A 19,796-nucleotide genomic window follows, 5' to 3' on the forward strand; every position below is an offset into this window, starting at 1 on the left:
GTGACATTCGGGTGGCGAATGCAGCAGCATTAGATACTCTGTTGCAACATTACTGCTGCGGCACTGTCAATTTTCGTGATAAAATGATGTGACTGATTTCCATTCTCAGCTGTAATGTTGCAATGAACTTCACTCAATTTACCAAAAAAATAATGTAATCTTAATCTAAAATTAAATAACTTAAATAATGTAATATATAAAAAAAAAAAAAATAAGGGAGAGGAGGCACCATGGTCTAGAAATGCTTAGGGCATCAAAATATCTTAATCCGGCACTGCTTCGGACTTAACCCGACGTACGTGGCGCGCTGTAGGTACGCGTTCCAAAGCCGGGCGCCTACGGCACCCTCATACTAAAAGTGTCGGGCGTAGACCGACGTACGTGACACGCTGTACGCGTTCCAAAGCAGGGCGCCTTAAAGCGCCCTCATACTAAAAGTCAGGCGTAGACCGACGTACGTGACACGCTGTACGCATTCCAAAGCCGGGCGCCTTCATACTCAGAGCGTCGGGCATAACGTACATGTTTCAAAGCTGGGCGTCTTCGGCGCCCTCATACTAAAAGAGTCGGGCGTAGACCGACGTACGTGACACGCTGTACGCTTGCCAAAGTTGGGCGCCGAAGGCACCCTCATACTCAAAGCGTCGGGCTATGCCCGACGCACGTGACACGCTGTACGCGTTCTAAAGCCGGGCGCCTTCGGCGCCCTCATACTAAAAGTGTCCGGCGTAGACCGAAGTACGTGATACGCTGTACGCGTTCCAAAGCCGGGCGCCTCCCTCATACTCAAAGCGTCGGGCGTAACCCGACGTGCGTGACACACTGTACGCTTGCCAAAGTTGGGAGCCGAAGGCACCCTCATACTCAAAGCGTGGCGCGCTGAATGCGTTCCAAAGCCGGGCTCCTTCGGCGCCCTCATACTAAAAGAGTCGGGAATTGGCCGACGTATGTGTAGGGCTCCCGATATCCGTGCTACACGCCACCCCGTGTATCCGTGTTCTTAGCCCCGGCGGTGCTAAGCCTCCGAATTACACGAACCCGTCAAGATCCGTTCCCGTGTAGTGCGTTCGGCTCCAGATCTACGCTCGGCTCCGGATCTACGCTCGGCTCCGGAGCCGCGGACTTCGGCTTCGTTCGGGTATTGAATACACGGCGCCGGCGGACCGACTCCCCCGGCCGGTTCGAGTTTAAACAATATTTAAGAGGTGGTATTCTACTGGTGGATAATGTCTTGATTTATTTTGTGAAATATAGAGGTGTTGCTGAAATGAAATTTAGTCGGATTATATTAAATGAGACACCAATTGTATATTAGATGTTACTGCTTGTAAAAATGATTAAATAATAACAATGAGGTTTATAATAAATATTAAGATACTAGAGTCAGACCAAGAATAGTCTGCAGCGCTGCAGACTTTTTTTATCTGACTCTAGTTTTTTCTCACATTCCCACTTATTACTTAGATAATTTTTATTTCGTGCGAAGTTCATAGAAATGTACACGTGTAGATTAAGATAATAATGGTTTGTGGGCGGCACATGCAATAAAATAGCCGTGGCAATTTTGACACAGGTATTTTACCCGGCATACCTTTTGTTTGGAAAGTTAAAGAAGTAGCCGTGCTGTTTTACAAACAAGAATTGGATTTTTTTCAGTTATGGATTTTTTAAGATTTTAGTTTGCCACTCAGTCGGTCAAAGTTTCTAATCTTAGTTCAGCTGGTTTCATATAGTCAGTCATACCTAGTTGTTGCCGTTCTGTTTTTTTTTCGTTTTGTTCCCCCCCGCCCAGCAAATTTCATCGAAACCGTTAGAGCCATTTCCGAGATGCTCGAAAAATAGAAATTAAAAAAATGAAAATGAAAAGTTTATTGGTAACAATGGTTAGAAGTCTGTTTAGTTAAATAGTACATTTAGTATTTGAATATAATGGAATTGCTCGTTTAAAGGTATAAGATTCTTTGCTTTTATAAAGAACGCGACCGGTCGTCATCGAAAACGGGCCGGACCCGTGTGTAATTAAGATCCGTGGATCCGGACACACGGGTAACACGGGTACACGGATCTTAATTACACGGATCCTAATTATCCGTTCCGAACGGGCCACAAATCCGGTTTCGTGTAGCACGAGAACGGGGCCCCGGCAACGGGTACCCGAAACCCGGACCCAACCGCGAGCCCTAGCCGTGTGCAGTGCGCCACATACGGTATGTGGCGCACTGCACACGGTCCAAAGCTAGGCGACTTCGACTTTCTCATACTAAAAGAGTCGGACGTAGTCGGACTACTACAAATCGCGCTCTAAATAGTATGAAACAATAAGAAATTATCATGCAGGAAATTATAAATGTTATAATTATTTGAATAAAAGAATACAGCGTAATGTATAGATGGTCAAGCAAATCTTGTCAGTAGAAAAAGGCGCGAAATTCAAATTTTCTATGGGACGATATCCTTTCGCGCCTGCATTTTTCAAATTTGCCGCCTTTTTCTACTGACAAGATCTGCTTGACGCAGTATAATTTACTATTTTTTCATATTTAGCAGCTTACTAACACAAACCGAATTCCACGCGGGCGGAGCCGCGGGCACAGCTAGTACACAATACAGTAAGTACGTAGCGGCCCCCTTTTTTCAATATCTTTCGTTAATTTAAATAATCACGATTTAGCTGTGTCGCTAGCGCTAGTGTGCACGTTGATGGGCTCTTAAACATAAGTAAAATTTAAACTTCAGTTCTCTTCTTCTGGTTCATAAATTGGACAAAGTGGATTTTAATTTTTATGTTCTCCTGCAATTAGGATTGTTCATTTTTTTTAGACCCCCATTTTTATTTTATTTTCTGAAAATATAGGTTAATTTAAGATACCAATTTGAATGATTTAGTAATTCGTGGCTCGGTTGAATATTTATAATTTATTGAAAATATGAGATACGACTTCTCGTAAATTACATGTCGTCGGCTGATTAGGATAATGCACAAGCAACAACAAGCATTAAAAAAATAGTTGTCATTGTCAATTGATTGTAATGTCACCTGTCGACAATGTCAGTGTCACGTGTTTCTATAAATAACAATCGTCTGGAATGGAAAACTCGTTTATTTTGAATCATTAATTTCAAAATACCTACGCTATAAGCTGATTCCAGAAATCTGCCTAAGTTATATAATATAACTTAGTTTTATTGGAGTATGTATCCATATAGCATCCAACTCCAACCATAACTTGGCTGAAATCAAGGGACCAAAAATACAAATGTAAGTTACCTAAATCATATATATTTTAACTGATTCGATTTGTAAGAAGATTGGATTCATAAAATCGTTACAAGCGTCCATTGCTAAAGGTAGCTTAGCACCCAGTGGGTGCTTTCTACCGGCTTGTCACCATTGTTTGGATATTGTACTACATACTTATACTACTATATTAGGAACATGCCAATTTTGCTAATTATATCCTATTATTTCAGGTCATCGTGATTCCTATTTAGATACAGCTGTGAGATATGTACCTAACTGCACTTGGGCCCAGAACAAAGTTGAGCATTTTGTATTGAAACGAACGTCATATTAATTATTAATCGTCGTAATACTTTACGACCGTAAATAATGCCTGGGAACAGAGTAAATAACAAACCATACACTTCTCTTCTGGATGGTCAACAAGAAGCCATCATTGTCAGATGCTCGTGCAGAACATGATAAACATACATTTAATGTAAAGTTACTATTGTTTTTGGAAACATATTTAACATATTTCCCAAATTAATAAAAAAGTAGGTAAACAAAAACATGTTTTATTATTCACAACTCTTTATTAAGTCTTGTCCACCATGATATCAGCAGCTTGAACTGCAACATGTACCTGGAAATTAGAAATTATATCTTTTTAAAGCAGTTTCAGGCTGAATTTTGAGTATGGCTATGTATTCTTGTATATTCCTTCTTTCTAGTAGGCACCATCTCTGTTTAACGGTTTGCCTTTAGATACTCTGGCTACATTACCATAGAAAATAAATAGATACCACGACCCTACCAATAAAGACAAGTGAGCTTTTAAATACTTAATTGTAGTAAATAAATTAATAGAAATTTTATACTTACATCGACGTGATTCTCACATCAATACTGTGTGTAACACGTGAAGTAGGTAGGTATTCCAAGTTTAATTCACGGCACCATCTTTCACGTCGTAGGTCTTCGTGGATTCGAACTATTATTTTTGTGAATCATTCCCACACATAGGAACAAGGTTTTTGATATATTATTAAGCAATGAAATCTAACCCAATCCGCATTGGGCTAGCGTGGGGACTATAGCCCAAGCCCTCTCGCGCTCGAGAGGAGGCCTGTGCCCAGCAGTGGGACGGTATATAGGCTGAGTGATGAATGAAATCTACTGTTTAGGTATTAATTATAAATCAAATTGTAACAAATAAGCGCAGCGGTTTAACTGAAAAATTTTGTTATGACAATCGATGACAATGATAACTTTGACAATACGTGAGTGACGGATTTATTTACTATGGTTCGATAACTTTTATTATGCAATGACTTTACATTCAGTCAGATATTTGTTGAAATATCTTCAATCCTCAATTATTATATCGCAGCAAATGTCGGAAACTGTTTAAAAACCTTATATCTCGAAATGGTTTTCGAAATAGAACATTTGAAAAAAAATGAACAATCCTAATTATATACCTACTTATATAATATATGAATCTATTAAAGTAAGGGTAAAATAATATTTTAATTGCTGTACGGGAACTTGAGCCAAGAATTTCAATTAACAGCAGCGCTTTGTTAACGCATAATCACGTCGACATTTTCTTCCTGCCCGCACCCGGTTAAACTTTACCGCGTTGTCCGCGTTGCATAATCCTAGAAATGAATGTTGTAGCTTTCAGTTCGCTTCATTGCTTTGCGGTGCAGTTTGAGTTTTACGCCCTCGCGTCGACAGGTGTGGTGTCGCTACTATCGCATCTCCGTTCGCTCGCCCCTCTACTCGTTCGTACGTCAGTTTGAGTTCGTACGCCGCTCTGTGTAGTGTTGCTGTTGTTTATCTGTGAACGCGCGAAACTTTTTTTTATCGAAACAATTTGGAACGTTGTTGTTAATGAACAGCCAGTTTTTCGAGTGCGTTTGAAGTGCAGGAACGACTGTTGAAGACAGTTTTGTGATCATTGTGTTGTACCGTGAGTGTGGTTGTGGTCACAGGTGTCACATTCCGAGGGGGACGCCGCAGCCTCCGCTCGAACCCGGTACCGCAGGTGGACCGCTACGCGAGGAAACCCATTTAAACTGTTAAGGTAAAGTTTACATTTACTTTTATTTACGTAGCTGCTGTTCGTGGGAGGCGCGACTTATTAGAATCCTATTATAGCTGCTCTGAATTGAGTAGGCTTTAGTTAGTTAGGCTTACATTTACAACTGTAAGAACGGTTATTTCTTTACATCTTTTACAAGCCCTACAACGGAATCCAACGAGTGGGTGTAGGACAAGATGTTTATTTCCCGACTAGAAGTAAACCCTTGTAAATTTATTGTGTAATCCTATGGGTAGTGGGTACCCATTTTTTAACCTATTTTCATTTCGTTCTCCCGGTTATTTGAAGTAGCCAGCAAAGAGGCTGTTCAATTTGTATTAACTCGTTTTGTTAGATAGGTAGTTACCTACTTGGGTTGAGAGTAACTGCAGATATTAAATTAACATACGATAACAGACCTAAGAAGGTCACTGTGCCACAATAAAGGTAGGTTGTGAAACTTGTGAATGAATGATTCTGCCTTATTATAGTTCGTTTTTTTAGCATTAGAAAGAACTCCGCAGAAGCAAGCGTGCAGTTTTTATCAGGCTCGTTAATTGTTAATAATTATTGAATTATCTAATGTAGCATGGTTAATACATATAATTTACTTCAAATTGTTACTGCTAAAAGTGCCAGATTTAGAACCACAACCGAACTTCTGCGAAGTTCTTTCTAATGCTAAAAAAAACGGACTATAGTTGAAGTTAAGGAGCTCATTAGAAATATTCGCCTCCATACTACCTTATGACTTCGAGTCCCGTCGCCTTAACCTCTCGGCTGAGATTTTTTTTCTAATAGGTAGTTTGCTCGTACGCGTATCCTCAGACGGGACGAGCTGAAGGCCCGTCCCCCAGCGACTATTCGGTATAATTACAATTATGGTGTTCTTTCCTGCCCGTCGTATGCACGGGTCTTTGTAAATAAGATGCTACGTGTGTGCAGTCAAGTGTAAAATTATAGCTGCATACTTACAACTTGAAAATGTGTCGCATAGTTCTTAATTCCCTGCCACAAAGGCTATGGGACATACTTTTGAGTATGATGAGTGCAGTGCCGGATTTAGACATTTGCCGCCCGTAGGCTATGCCGATTTTGCCGCCCCTATCCACCTCGCTTATAGCTTTTTAAAGTACTTTCCAATCAGAGACGTTTAATTAAATAGTACAACGCACCATAGTCACATTAAAATGCATATTATAAGGTGACGTCACTATTCTAGATACAGTACAGGTTTATGTGGGTTGTTTTTGTCACTCAATGACGATGCGACCTCTTTATATTTTCCTGATCTGATCGGCGATCGGTGGATACTCCTGGGTTTTGGCCATTGAGAATCAAGGTTAAGGAGTTCGGTCGGATCTGGCATCGAGTCTGCTCGAGAGACTATGCTATACAAATGGATCGCTAAAGCGCGAGCGTAGCGAGCGCGAAAATTTTTCGATAGAAATAACGCAATTGATACACAAGCCTTCTTGAGCTTACCGTGGGGCTTAGTCAATTTAGACAATTTAGAAAATGGTAAATTTTTAGGCTTCCGTACTTCAAAACGGAACCCATATAGGATCACTTTGTTGTCCGTTTGGCCGTCTATCTGTCAGAGGGCGGCAAAATCGACAAATAATGCTCGTTATTTAAATTTTACAAATAAATAGGGGAGCGGCATAATTCTGGTCAACCCTATCTGAATAGCAAATAAAATATTTTTTTGACCCAAATTTGCCGCCCCCTAAAATCTGCCGCCCTAGGCTTCAGCCTACTCAGCCTAGTGGTAAATCCGGCACTGGATGAGTGCACCCATATTTTTATACTTGACTGTAAGTACCTAATAAGTACCTACACGAGCCACACGCGAGCACATGAACGCCGTCGACAGCGGACCTGAACCAACTTAAAACCTAATTTTACGCGATTAAGGGTCGGTTGCACCAAACTGTTACGAACGTTAAAGAGTTCGCTAAATTTTTATGTATGGAAAGTTTCATAGTAAAGGCGCGGGGTGCGCCGGCTGACGATGATCAGTCTGTCAAATGTGGTTGGTGCAACTGGCACTAAGTCCCGTCGTGTATAAAGGATGACTCACGTTATGTATGGCTCCTCTACACGATGGGCCAACGCCGGCCACTCCAAGGGACGCATTTATGCGTTAGAGGGAGCAAGTGATATTGCTATCTCATTCTACCGCATGGCTGCGTCCCTTGGAGAGGCCGGCGTTGGCCCATCGTGTAGAGGAGCCATTAGACCGGGCCGTGTCCGGGCCGGAGCTTCCGGCGCTTACTTTTCTATGACATGACAGGCGATCACGTGATGCTTTTCATAGAAAATGATGCCCCGGAAGCTCCAGCCCGGACACGACCCGGTCAAACGTGAATCATCCTTAATAAGAAGCTAAACTATTTTTATCAAGCAGATAAGTCTGAGCGATGTTACAATTTTTTTATAATGGAAATATTCATCGCTTCTGAGCGAAAGCCTGTGAAGCGGTAAATTCAACCCAAACATATTTTTTCTGCACAGCCGGCCTAGCCAAGGTGACGAATTTATGCGTTAGAGGGAGCAAGTGATATTGCTACCACATTCTACCGCATGACTGCGTCCCTTGGAGTGGCCGGCGCTGGCCCATAGTGTAGAGGAGCCATTAAACGTTCGTCGGATGAGTACTTAGGTACAGTCGCCATCAGATATATCGGAGCGGCCAAGGTGCTCATAAATATCTGAACACCTCTATTTAAGGCGCTAATGTGCGTGTTCAAATATTTTTGAGCCTCTCGTCCGCTCCTATGTATCTGATGGCGACTGTACTTAGCTCTAGGTAAGTTGCAATAATAACTTGGTCATTCGTCGTGAGAATCGTTGTGTCGTTTACCCACTTACCTGATTATGTAAATAAGTACTGAACACGACTATACCCAGTACCTACCTCTGTACTTGTATAGACAATAGATGGAATAGAATAACTTACTTGAATCACTTGTAAAGAACCTACTTTTGGTAGGAAGGTACCTATCTTAGTACAATTGTCATCACTTCTTGAGAAACAGGTTAGTTGCTATAATGAGCTTGAGGTGTTGAGTAGACACTAGAAATGACAACAGGCTTTGGTATACTTCACTTTATTAAAATTTGCAATATAATAATTACCTATGTCTGTAAAATTTGAATAGATATTTAGGATCTATTTTCCTTAACAGGTACACAGAACGCTTGCCTCCAAAATATTAATAGACTCCCTTCTTTTTTTACTCGGTTAATACCGAGTAGGTATGAATAAAGTCACACATGCATACCTGTCTGCTACGTATCTTACTGTCTTCAACAGTTAGTCATTATGAAACACCTGTAAATACCAATACACATTAATTTAAAATTTGACCTTTTTAACTGTCGGACACCTGCGTCGCTGAATACCGTGTAATTGCATGTTTAAAACCGCGAACAATGTAAGAATACCTATCTACTATACATACTTCACTAGTAGGAAGGTGCCAATTTTGTTTATCTGTAATGAAAAGTGTGACATGCAAACCTTACCTGTTTTGGTCGAATTGCTATCGTACCGTGTTTTTATATTATATTTCTACTTTTAGGAGTGTAGGTATCTATAATGTGTATATTTAGTATTTGTACTAGGTATGAAGCTAAGTACTTATTGTTTCAAGCAATGGCGAAATCCAGCAATATTTCATTAAAGGTATCAAATAACGCTTAAAATGGCAAATAATTAAACTATGTACTATCGGAATGTAATGTTCAAACTAAATGCTGAACATTGTGCGGTCTTGTTGAAAAGACGCCCTTGCACTATATCCTAACCTTGCCATCTAATAGGTTTCGTGCTAAATAACAATGTGGGTGATTAGATACGTTTCTAACACTGTCATATTTAGTCACGCATAGTTTGATAAATTACAGGTTAAGGTAACGCCTGATTTATGTAAAAAAAACTTAGTGTTCGCTAGATTAGGGATATAAATTTTAAGATTTTTGATGAGGATCATTTATAATATACAATCATCATTAACCTTCTTACGAAATCCTCTCCTATTGCATCCGTCCGCATGTTTACTCTTTTTAAAACTATGGTGCTTAAGTAATTACTTCTTTAACTATGTAATACTTTAAGCATGTAAGGTATCTACTATGTGTTTGTAAGCAGGTCACATTATGCAGTAACAAAGTAAACTTCTAGCATAATATTTCATACGATTAATATCTGTGGCCGGTGAGCCCACAAATCTCCATTTGTGTCGGTAACCGGGGTCTAGATACCATCAAAATGTCGAGTCAAAGCAAAAGAACTAACCCTTTTCGTATATAAAGCGAGAAGCTTCGATAAAAATATGTGTTATCTAAATTGTTCAAAGTAACAAGGTTGAAATTCCCGTGGCATTTAAAGCTCCACAATTTTTACTTACATCTCCCAATGCTTGTGATAGTTAAGATATCGCTTATTGCCTTCTACGATTCAAACAAGAAATCTTATAGCTAAAACGGTATTTTGTCGTAGTATTCAAATGGAATAGGTTTTACAATGTTGTACTAAAAGCAAAAACATATAAAAATACTATACAGATAACAGGTTATTGCAGTACCAAGAAGAATAATTATTTCGAAACTTAGTGATCAGTTAAAATGTGTGATTTTATGTGTCACAGAACTAGGTACTAGAAATAATCTCGTAAAATAGGTATAACGTGGATTACATGTCAGTTCTCCTCGGGCACAAATTTCTTAAGTAAACTACATACTTTACGACAAATACTAATTTGAGGTAAGTATTAAAACAAGTAGGCTACTCCACCTTAAATTGTACTTAAACAGCAAGTAACATGTTATTTACGAGATAAGTCACTAGTCAATTCACTGCAAAACAGTAAAGGCAAGGGATTGACTTTAAAAGGCCGACTGGGATTGACGGAATTTGAATTCAGAATTAGAGTGATCATGTGTTGTCGCAATAGCTTTGTTAGATCTGAGACCTAAACTGTTAAACTGCTCGAACCTGTTAAGGAATGCAGCTAAGGCCGAATGTAACAGCCTTTGTAAGTGGGACGAGGGACTTAATTTATCCAATGTGACAGCCCTGCGAATTTAGTGTGGCCTTGGTACAAATATCTTCTAATGTATCCGGAATTTGGTATGCGACCATATCGAGGCTTGCCAATTAATTAAATTAAAATTACTTTTCATAAAAATAGGTAAGTACCTAATAGTCAGGCGTGGCTCACTCCGCGATTTCGTCGCTTGGCTACAGGTAGCTAAAATTCCATCCGTTCGACCCCAATTTTGGGGTTTGCCATAAGCCGCGCGTGGCGCTGTCGCCACCTAGCGGCCATATCTGTGCTGATCGCGAGACACGTTTTGTTAGAGAGTGAGTCTTCTGTACCTAGTACTATTATTATTTATTCTGTGTAATAGTGAACATGTCACCGGCTCTACAGCGGGAGGAAAAAAACACGTGAAGAAGGACAATTCTGATTTTTACGGGTCGTTTTTTTACAGAGGATTCTATTCTGTAACAAAAATTAAGCAAAGTGTACACAAATATCTGAATATGATGCATTCGAGTAATTAAGTAGCCTAAGCTATTTGTATGACCTTTGCTTAGTCTTCTGTTTTAATATCACAACAATTTTAAAACCTCGTAAGACCCAAGCCTATTTTTACGCTTTTGAATTCGGAACTTTCTTTTATTTCTATAAGGCCCACTTGCACCATTCTACTAAACCGAGATTAACCGGTTAAACCTGGAGTTACCATGGTTACCAGTACAATTTGACACTAGGTTAACGGTTTACACGCTTAACCCCGGGTTATTGGGATGGTGCAAGTGGGCCTAAGAGTTCGTAACTCGAATTTAATTTGTACTTGTACAAGTACGAGGTCAAGTTTGTGTATCAAATTAGGATCTCGCGACTTTGTCATAGAGAAAGTGTGCTGCATAGCCGGACAATTTAGACTGGTATTCTTCTTTAAGATAATCTGTAGCGCATTGATTAATACAACTTACCAATTAGTCTTACTTTAATGCTAATAGACAGCTGCTTGTATCGGAGCCGCATTCTTATCAGTTCAGAGGGCCTACCGCACCGCGAACCTTTTTCGACGTGTTGCCTCCCTGTCACACTTACGTACGAATTTATAAGTGCGAAGAGTGGCAATACGTCGAACGTGGAACGGTAGGCCTTCAGCACCTGACCAGCTTTTCGATTCGCTAACCTAATAAACTTACTAAACTTAGCTATTCGATTAGGCTCACCATTACTAATCATGTGAATTTAAATTAGAGAAATATTTTTCAAATATAGATGATGTTTCACTGCAAGTCGTAGAGTTCCAAAAAAGTTTCACTCCAAGTAAGTGGTAGGTACCTACTTCACAAAACATTCCACTTAAAATATTTAAATTAATACTTCAAAGCATTATATTAGGAATAAATAGGTCATTTGCGGGCACTCGATATGGGGCGGTCAACTTCACGAACATAACATAGAGTACATCTTTCGTAATAAATTACCATTTTCCCAGACAATGCATCGTGTATAAAGCCAGCCAATAGCTTCGACAAAAATATAAATTTTCTTACTAAAATACTTTTTTATTAAGTGTACGAGTAATAAAGCATACATTACCATAGAACTGTAAGAACATTAGTTCATAAACTGAGAATAATGATAATGTAATGTCTCTGAATTGCACAACACGAGTACACGACCTAACTTCTGTGCTCGGTTGTGCTCGATAAATCTCTCGTTTAGTGAACATGCCATAGTTCCTAGGAGAGGCCTTACTGACGAGGTCGACAATGCTCTTAACAAATGTCAGTTGTGATATCATTTCAGTTTGTGATGCAATTCTAAGGAAATCTTTGGAATGTCAACAAGGCAAGGCAAGAATGTCAGTAAATTTTCTAATCCGAACCAAGTAATCTTAATTTAGGTGAATATAACCGACATCTCTTTAACGTTAAAATCGAGCTGACCCAATAGGTGGATAGCTAGGCTAATTTGATAAACCTAAAATATTCGATGGTGTTCAAATCGATGCCAAAACCAGTGTGTAAGGTATAGAGTTCGTTACTCTAAGGTACCGGAAAATGCAAATGAACGCTAAGATACCGGAAAATACAATGAATGGACGTATTTTCTCTTCACGTTAATTTAGACTTTAGAGTATTTTAAGAATATGCAATCTCATAACGGTGTATCTAGTGACACAGATATTAACCATTTCGCGTGACTTGAAAGACCATGTAATGCGGTTGACGTAATCGTTTAGGACAACAAACAATGGCTAGAAATATAGTTACCTAAATTATTTTCGACTTATAAGGTCATAATATAAATATTTTCTCGTAGGTGGTATGACCGACTTTACATCAAGTTATGAAACGCGTGTGGCGTGCCGTTTAGGTGGGTTGGTATTGGATCTCTTTGGGTATAATAGAAAAGTAAATTAAAGGGACCGGTTTGTGTTTGCCCAATTATGGTTTGAGACACGATGACTTGAGCCGGAAAGGAGTAAATTATACCATTGAAAACCAGCAAAAGTTGCGTATATTTTCTTTACTTAAGCAAAACAAATATTTATGAACTAGCTATTTCACTTCCAAGTGCAGTGGTGGCCATAATAGTAAATTACCTAGGAAGTTAATTTAATTTCATAGAATCAGACGTAACATTAGTTTTCTGCAGATGAGAGGAGCTTCACGACTAGCTTCCTGTCGCACCCAGAAAATTAATGTCGGCTTGGCTATTATTTTCCTAGTCATTAACTCCATATTTATCAGCACATTCACCATTATCAACACAGCGGATCCTTCCAAACTTTTCTAAATCATGACATTGGACAATGCAAAATTATATCTCATGGCTACTATATTTAATTGTAGTGTTTGAACTTTATTTTTAATCTTTGTGCAACATGATTTGTAAAAACTTACCTTGTTTATGTTTATAGATGGAATAGTTATGGATACGGTTACTTGTATAGTTTCTCACGCCAATGATATTTCTTTTACTTAACACGACACGACATTTTATCTCTCAAGTCTCTTGTAACTGTTTTAATAGGCTCTTGAACATCCACGTTACTGTACCAGTATTTCTAATGTAACACAAGAATTCCAATATTGCCTTGAAAGCGCAAATACTATATACGACCCAACTTATCGGAACTAAAGCCTAAGAAGACTGAAGACTTTGGTTAACAAGCTTTAATTATTCTTTAGATCTTAAAAGAACCACCAATGTTACAACCCTCTGAATACCTATTACATAAATCTCAGTCAATTTAGTTCATAAAGTGAGAATCAATCGTTTTTCAATAGTGGCACAGCGTGGTATAGCTACACAAAAGCGAGATAGGCGTTGATAGATAGTTGTCGACCTTTACGCGTACCGAGGACAAAAAGCGGAGTGAGGACGTACTTTTACTTGTCTGAAATGTCTAGTCACCTGCTTGGTTGCTACCAACAGATTTTTAGGCTTATTTGACGAGCACATTCGATTTTTAACCGACTTCCAAATCCCAAAGGAGGAGGTTATCAATTCGGTTGTATGTTTTTTTTATTATTTTTTTTATTTTTTTTATTTTTTTTATTTTTTATGTTTGTTACTCCATATCTCCGTCATTACTGGACCGATTTTGAAAACTTTTTTTTGATTGAATGTATATGTATACAGATTGGTCCCGTTTCTGTCAAAACCCAGTTCTGATGATGGGTTCCATGAGGAATCGAGGGAACTCCTCAAATCTTAAAGGCATACATATAGTGATTTTTGGGTTTTTATCATCAAATCAAGCATATACATCCAAAAAAGTGACATTTGATGAAGTGGAACTGCTGATGATTATCAGAACGGAACTCCTCAACGACGCATAGTTCACGGTTGGCGATTTGTCCTCTTCGTTATGTTTGTTAAGCAAGTTCAGTTTTTAAGCTACATTTTTGTCAAGCTCGAGTTCTGATGATGGGATCCATGAGGAATCGAGAGAACTCCTCAAATCTTAAAGGCATGCGTATAGAGATTTTTGTAATTACATCAGAAAATCAAGCATTTTCATTAAAAACTGTCGCATTTGATGAAGTGGAACTGCTGATGATGATCAGAACAGAACTCTTCAACGACGCATAGTTCACGTTTCGCGATTTTTCCTCTTGGTTATGTTTGTTAAGCAAGTTAAGTTTTTAATGCACATTTTTGTCAAGCTCGAGTTCTGATGATGGGATCCATAAGGAATCGAGGGAACTCCTCAAATATTAAAGGCATACGCATAGATTTTTTTGTATTTTCATCATAAAATCAAGCATTTACATTAAAAACTGTCGCATTAGATGAAATGGAACTGCTGATGATGACCAGAATAGAACTCTTCAACAACGCATAGTACACATTTGGTGATTACGAATTTCGATTTTGACTTGGACTGGGACCCGGACTCGGACCCAGAACCGGACTCATACCCGGATCCGGTTCGGACCCGGACCGGATCCGGTTCGGACCCGGACGGGACCTGGACTCGGACCCGGGCTCGGACCCAGACTCGGACCCGGACTCAGACCCGGACTCGGACCCGGACCTTGACCCGGAAAACCACTATGATACCTTAACTAAATAAACCACTATGATTACCTACCATAAAATGTGTAAGTATATAAGTATGATGATGCCAATCTTACTAGCCCCTCCCGCTTAAACCCCCGTACACCGCACCGCATGCGCCGTTAAGTGGGTTAGGTTAGGTTTGAACTGCGATCCTCACAGAACCGAACTGCTATCAGAGAAGTGGGTTAGGTTAGGCTAGAACTACGACCCTTACAGAAGCGAAATGCTAGTAGAAAAGTGGGTGGTTTTACCTCCTTTTCTACATAGTATACCTATACCATCTACAATAATCTTTCACCGGCCCCCATAGAAGTCGGTTTTTTTTTCTTAAAAATTATTACATTTGTATTCATTTAATGAAAGAGATGAAGCGCTGGATGCGGGTGGCGCAAGACCGGTCATTGTGGCATTCTTTGAGGGAGGCCTATGTCCAGCAGTGGACGTCTTCTGGCTGATCTGATGATGATAATGTAATGATGAATGAAAGAGAGGAAAGGTATATCCGATATCAATCTTTTCTATAGGAGGCCATGCGCTTGGCGGGGAACAGACCCTTATGGAGGAACCTGGCCTTCAACAGAAGGTTATGATGTCTCGATCCTCAGTACTGGAGGTAGAGGTAGAGGGGAGGGAGGGAGGGATGTGCCGGTTGGAAGCGACCCGCATCCAGCGTCTTCCGGCGACCTTAACAAGGGGGAGGCGTATGTTCAGCAGTGGACGTCTTATGGCTGAGATGATGATGATGATGATGATGAATCGTAAATATTCACGATTTCAAAACATTTCTTTTTCTGGTTAAAGAATAGCATATCAATACGAGTAAAAGTCTGACTTGCAAACTATCTAATATAGAAAACACTGAATGATTAAGAGATGATGCGGCAAACATAAAACAGTGTGGTTTTCAGAACTCATTTTATGTCGCTATTTTATTTTTCATTGACAACAAGAAGCGGTTTTAAACCGGTGAAGTTTTACTGTCACACTATTTTTATTTACGTACCTAGTACTTAGTACGTCTATTATCAAGTGGTTTGATAATAGCGAAAGAATTCAGCATCCGCTTTGTTCTGGCAGTGATTGTGTGTCCTTTGTTGTCAATCATTGTCATTACATGTTGATGTGTTATTGAACGCTGACGCGAGGAGTTAGAAATGAATTGTTAGACATAATGAGTGGAGATCAATTAATTCCTTTTAGATAAGAATATATCCAGCGTGTTCGCCTTGTCTTACCCACTTAACATTCGCTGGAATAAAGTTAGTAATAAATGATACCTAAATGTACATAAAGTATGAATCTTTAAAAAATAAATATTATAAAATGAAGAGTTTTACATTAAAGAATGATACTCGTACCTAAGACAAAACGATTGATATTTTAATCTTATCTTTAAATGCAAAAAACGTAAAAAACACGTTTGATCTGATTATAAATTATGTAGATGAAGCTGTGTCAATCATACTAATCACGTAACCAATTAATTATCTGGCAATCTAATCGTGAGAATTGACATTTATGCAATCAAAGCAATAAGAAATGAAATTATTCCTTTCTTTTTTTATTACATATAGGTAGGGTTTGCACGACGGATCCGAAATGTATGGGAAGATCCGCGGATCCGGATCCAGATCCGGATAATTTCATACATATCGGATCCGGATTTCAAACCCTACATATAGGTAAATAAATTTGCCAATTGGCGCCTCGCCCACATCCCTTATCATAAATCAACTCGTAATGAAATGTATTCTAAAACACATTGATTGTTTACAATTACATAAAGCATGTGAAATGGCCTTTACAAATAAGTACCATCTCGAGTTAAAATAATTGTTGTAAATTAAAAAAAAAGTTTAAGACCTTAAGTTTTAATATTTTAGGTATATCTTTTCATGGCAATACTTATATTAGTCAATACAAAATGTAGCATTCATATCATAAAATCGCAGTATAACAATATTTATGCATGTTCTTAGTACGTAGTACGTAGTTTTGCGTAGTGTCACTTTTATTGAATAGTTAGCAAATAAATTGCACGAATTACATTAAATCGCATCATTACCACTAGAACGTGGTGTCAAATTGTAAAGACCCCTATAAATATTTCATAGTATACCGTCATTAGCATAACCATTACCATTCCTTTCCCAAAAAGGTAAAGCCCTAATATAACTACAAAACATACAGCTATAAAGCAAGTGAAATAAATTATCATGTATTATGACATTTTGTTTGTATTGTATTAGTCTTAAATGGATATTCAAGTTACCGTTGATGCAGCAACTACTTATATAAGTTTCCTGATGCCAAAGTAATACATTAGGTTATGTAAGAATTCGGGAAAGAGGTTTGTTTTGTTTGAAATCATTTAAACAAATGTTTGTTTGTTATCATTATCAATCGTGTTTATCCTGTCTGTCATTTTGTTTTATTAAAAACAAGACATTTAACATTTAATTTATTAAGTTTTTTAATTATTAAGGATTAATAAATAACTCTGAGGACTTGTCGAATTTTAACTATTCGTTGATGTGTTATTATTGTAAAGAAATACGCCCTTTAATAATATACATTCTACCATAAACCTATTGCTAGAAAAGCTACTGAATTCAATGATTTCAAACATTTTATCCACACAAGCGAAATGTGTGTTTCTTGTAAACCGAGTTTCTCGAGATCTGGTTAGTTGCGTTTAGTGTAAAAAAAAACAACTGTCACTGAAAACGAATGGCATCATTGAATGTGAGTCAATGTCGTTCATCTCAGTTTCGCCTTAATAGGACCGTATCGAGCTATCCCTCTCCGATTCCATCTTAATGTCGCTCGTATCTCGATTGGTACATCAACCTGTCTTATGTTTTTCTAAATGAACTTTATGTTATTTTTAAACGATGAGCAACGTAACACTGCGCGGGTTCTGCATTAAAAAATCTTCTACTGTTCATCCAGAATCATTTTCTTAATTTATAATACTGAAACGTGAGGAGATTTTATTATTAAGTATACAGACTTTATATTAATTATACCTATCTTAGTATTTCATTAGAATCTTTCATTACTATCGGAGTGATTTAAATAATATGTTTATGAATACGATTTTCTCGATTCTTTAAATCTTCGTGCTCGTATGGTATCGTGTGGTGGGAAAGATCTAAGAGAGGCCTTCTTAGTAGCTTAATTAATGTGTGGCCATCGGTAACAGGCATGGGCCTTTCCTGTTCCCATCCCCAGTCACATTATTGTTCGTGCGAGTTTCTGCCACTTGGTGCCTATCTATTTTATACTGTTATATTTCGTTAGTACTCATTAGCTTACTTGTGTTGCTTAACTTCAAACTTGGGTAAAACCATTCGACTCCCTCAGCAAATATCTAATCTATTACCTTTTAATACCAAAATCGCATAATCTGACAGATGGGTTTACCAGAGTTTGAAGTTAAGCGACTCATTTATACAGTATGTAGTAGTATCGAACTTATCATTTACCGCTTTACAATAATCTCTATGCCCCAGTTATCGTTAGATTAGGTAAAAAGGTAAGTACAGAAAATTAACTTAAGTGTTAGGAAAGATACCAAAGGCAACAAACCGTCTATCTACGTATGTCCATTGCAGGCTGTTATTACATGTAGATATAATTATGTCTTATAAAGCTTCCTATTTATTCAGTGATTCGATTGTGTCTGACCAGAGTCAAAGCTCTATACATTACTCACTCTAATTATGTAGAGGGTTAGAGTTAGTTTTACGGAGGTAGGTAATTTAATAAGTAATTGTTTACTATGTAATCATTGTGTAAATAGTGTGTAGACCTAAATATTACATATCATACCTAAACTACACAATTTAGAGTCTAATATAAGTACAAATTCTTCTAAATCTTTTCATATATTAGACATCAACGCGGACAATTTAAACTCTTAGCATCAACCATCGACTTAAGGCTGTATAGGAAGGGTGAAAATACCTACATAAGGCTGTACTTACTCGTTACGTATTTCGCGTTTCTTTCCTTCGATGAAAAAAAAAAACAAACTCGACGCACAAAAACTCTTTGTAGTACGGTCGCAAAGTAAAAAAAAGTCATTGAAAGCTCTGTGAGACTGTGATTCAAACGTGTTTTTAAATGGCGTCATGCGCGTTGATGCAGAATGAAATCATCGATGACTGAATCTGCTTAAAAGTTCATCATCAATTATTAATTCACGACTTCTGTTGTACGAATTTTATAAACTTGATTTCTAAATTACCTAATATTGCATTAACACTACCAATATTAAATTATCCTTATTCCGATCCTTGGAAACAAGGAAAAATACGAGAAAAAAACAAGATCTTGACGTAATCAAACTTCCTTCGCGCATCCTTTGACAAAAGATCTATCTTGCGGCTTCTTTGAATGCGTCCGCGCCGTGTCGTACCCCCTCCCGGTTCCTCGGAACTATAGCCAATCGTCTTTTGTTTGTAAAACTAACAAACCAGTCTACAAACATGAACCTTTTTACATTCGTGATATGGTTGAAATTCGTATTCCTATCTTGTAAGTATCCGGCCGCGTGTTAGTGTAAAATTCTGTTTTATTTCCAAAGGAATTAAGTGTATAATTCGTCGTGCTTCCCTAGCACCTTTTTTGTAACAAGTAAAGAATAAAGGTAATGTCCCCGGGTATAGTAGATGTTATCACTGTGATAATACAAATAAATATACTGCGTTATAAGGCAGACGTACTGCGAGTACAGATAAATAAAATTGTACGTATTGATTCAGTTGTTTAGAGAAATTTAATTTAATTTATAGCTGTTGATGAACGACTAGTAAAAATGTGATGTCCTTTCTCCGTCGAGCAGGAAATGTTATCTTATAAACTTTATAATAGT

The 19,796-nt window shown here is 38.2% G+C and overlaps 2 protein-coding genes across 2 annotated transcripts in view; one reads left to right on the plus strand and one right to left on the minus strand.

Moving 5' to 3' along the window:
* Positions 1 to 19,796, minus strand: part of LOC134676421 (vacuolar protein sorting-associated protein 4) — a 517,731-nt gene that overhangs the window by 377,412 nt on the left and 120,523 nt on the right. The gene's annotated exons all lie outside the window — the stretch shown is intronic.
* The window catches only part of LOC134676185 (cadherin-99C), a 130,611-nt gene continuing 115,837 nt past the window's right edge, over positions 5,023 to 19,796 (plus strand). The window contains exon 1 of the mRNA XM_063534516.1: positions 5,023 to 5,312. The gene's annotated coding sequence lies outside the window, so the exon portion shown is untranslated. The remainder of the gene's footprint in view (positions 5,313 to 19,796) is intronic.

Source organism: Cydia fagiglandana, chromosome 2 (genome assembly GCF_963556715.1).
Source record: "Cydia fagiglandana chromosome 2, ilCydFagi1.1, whole genome shotgun sequence".
In the NCBI taxonomy this organism is placed as follows: Eukaryota; Metazoa; Arthropoda; class Insecta; order Lepidoptera; family Tortricidae; genus Cydia; species Cydia fagiglandana.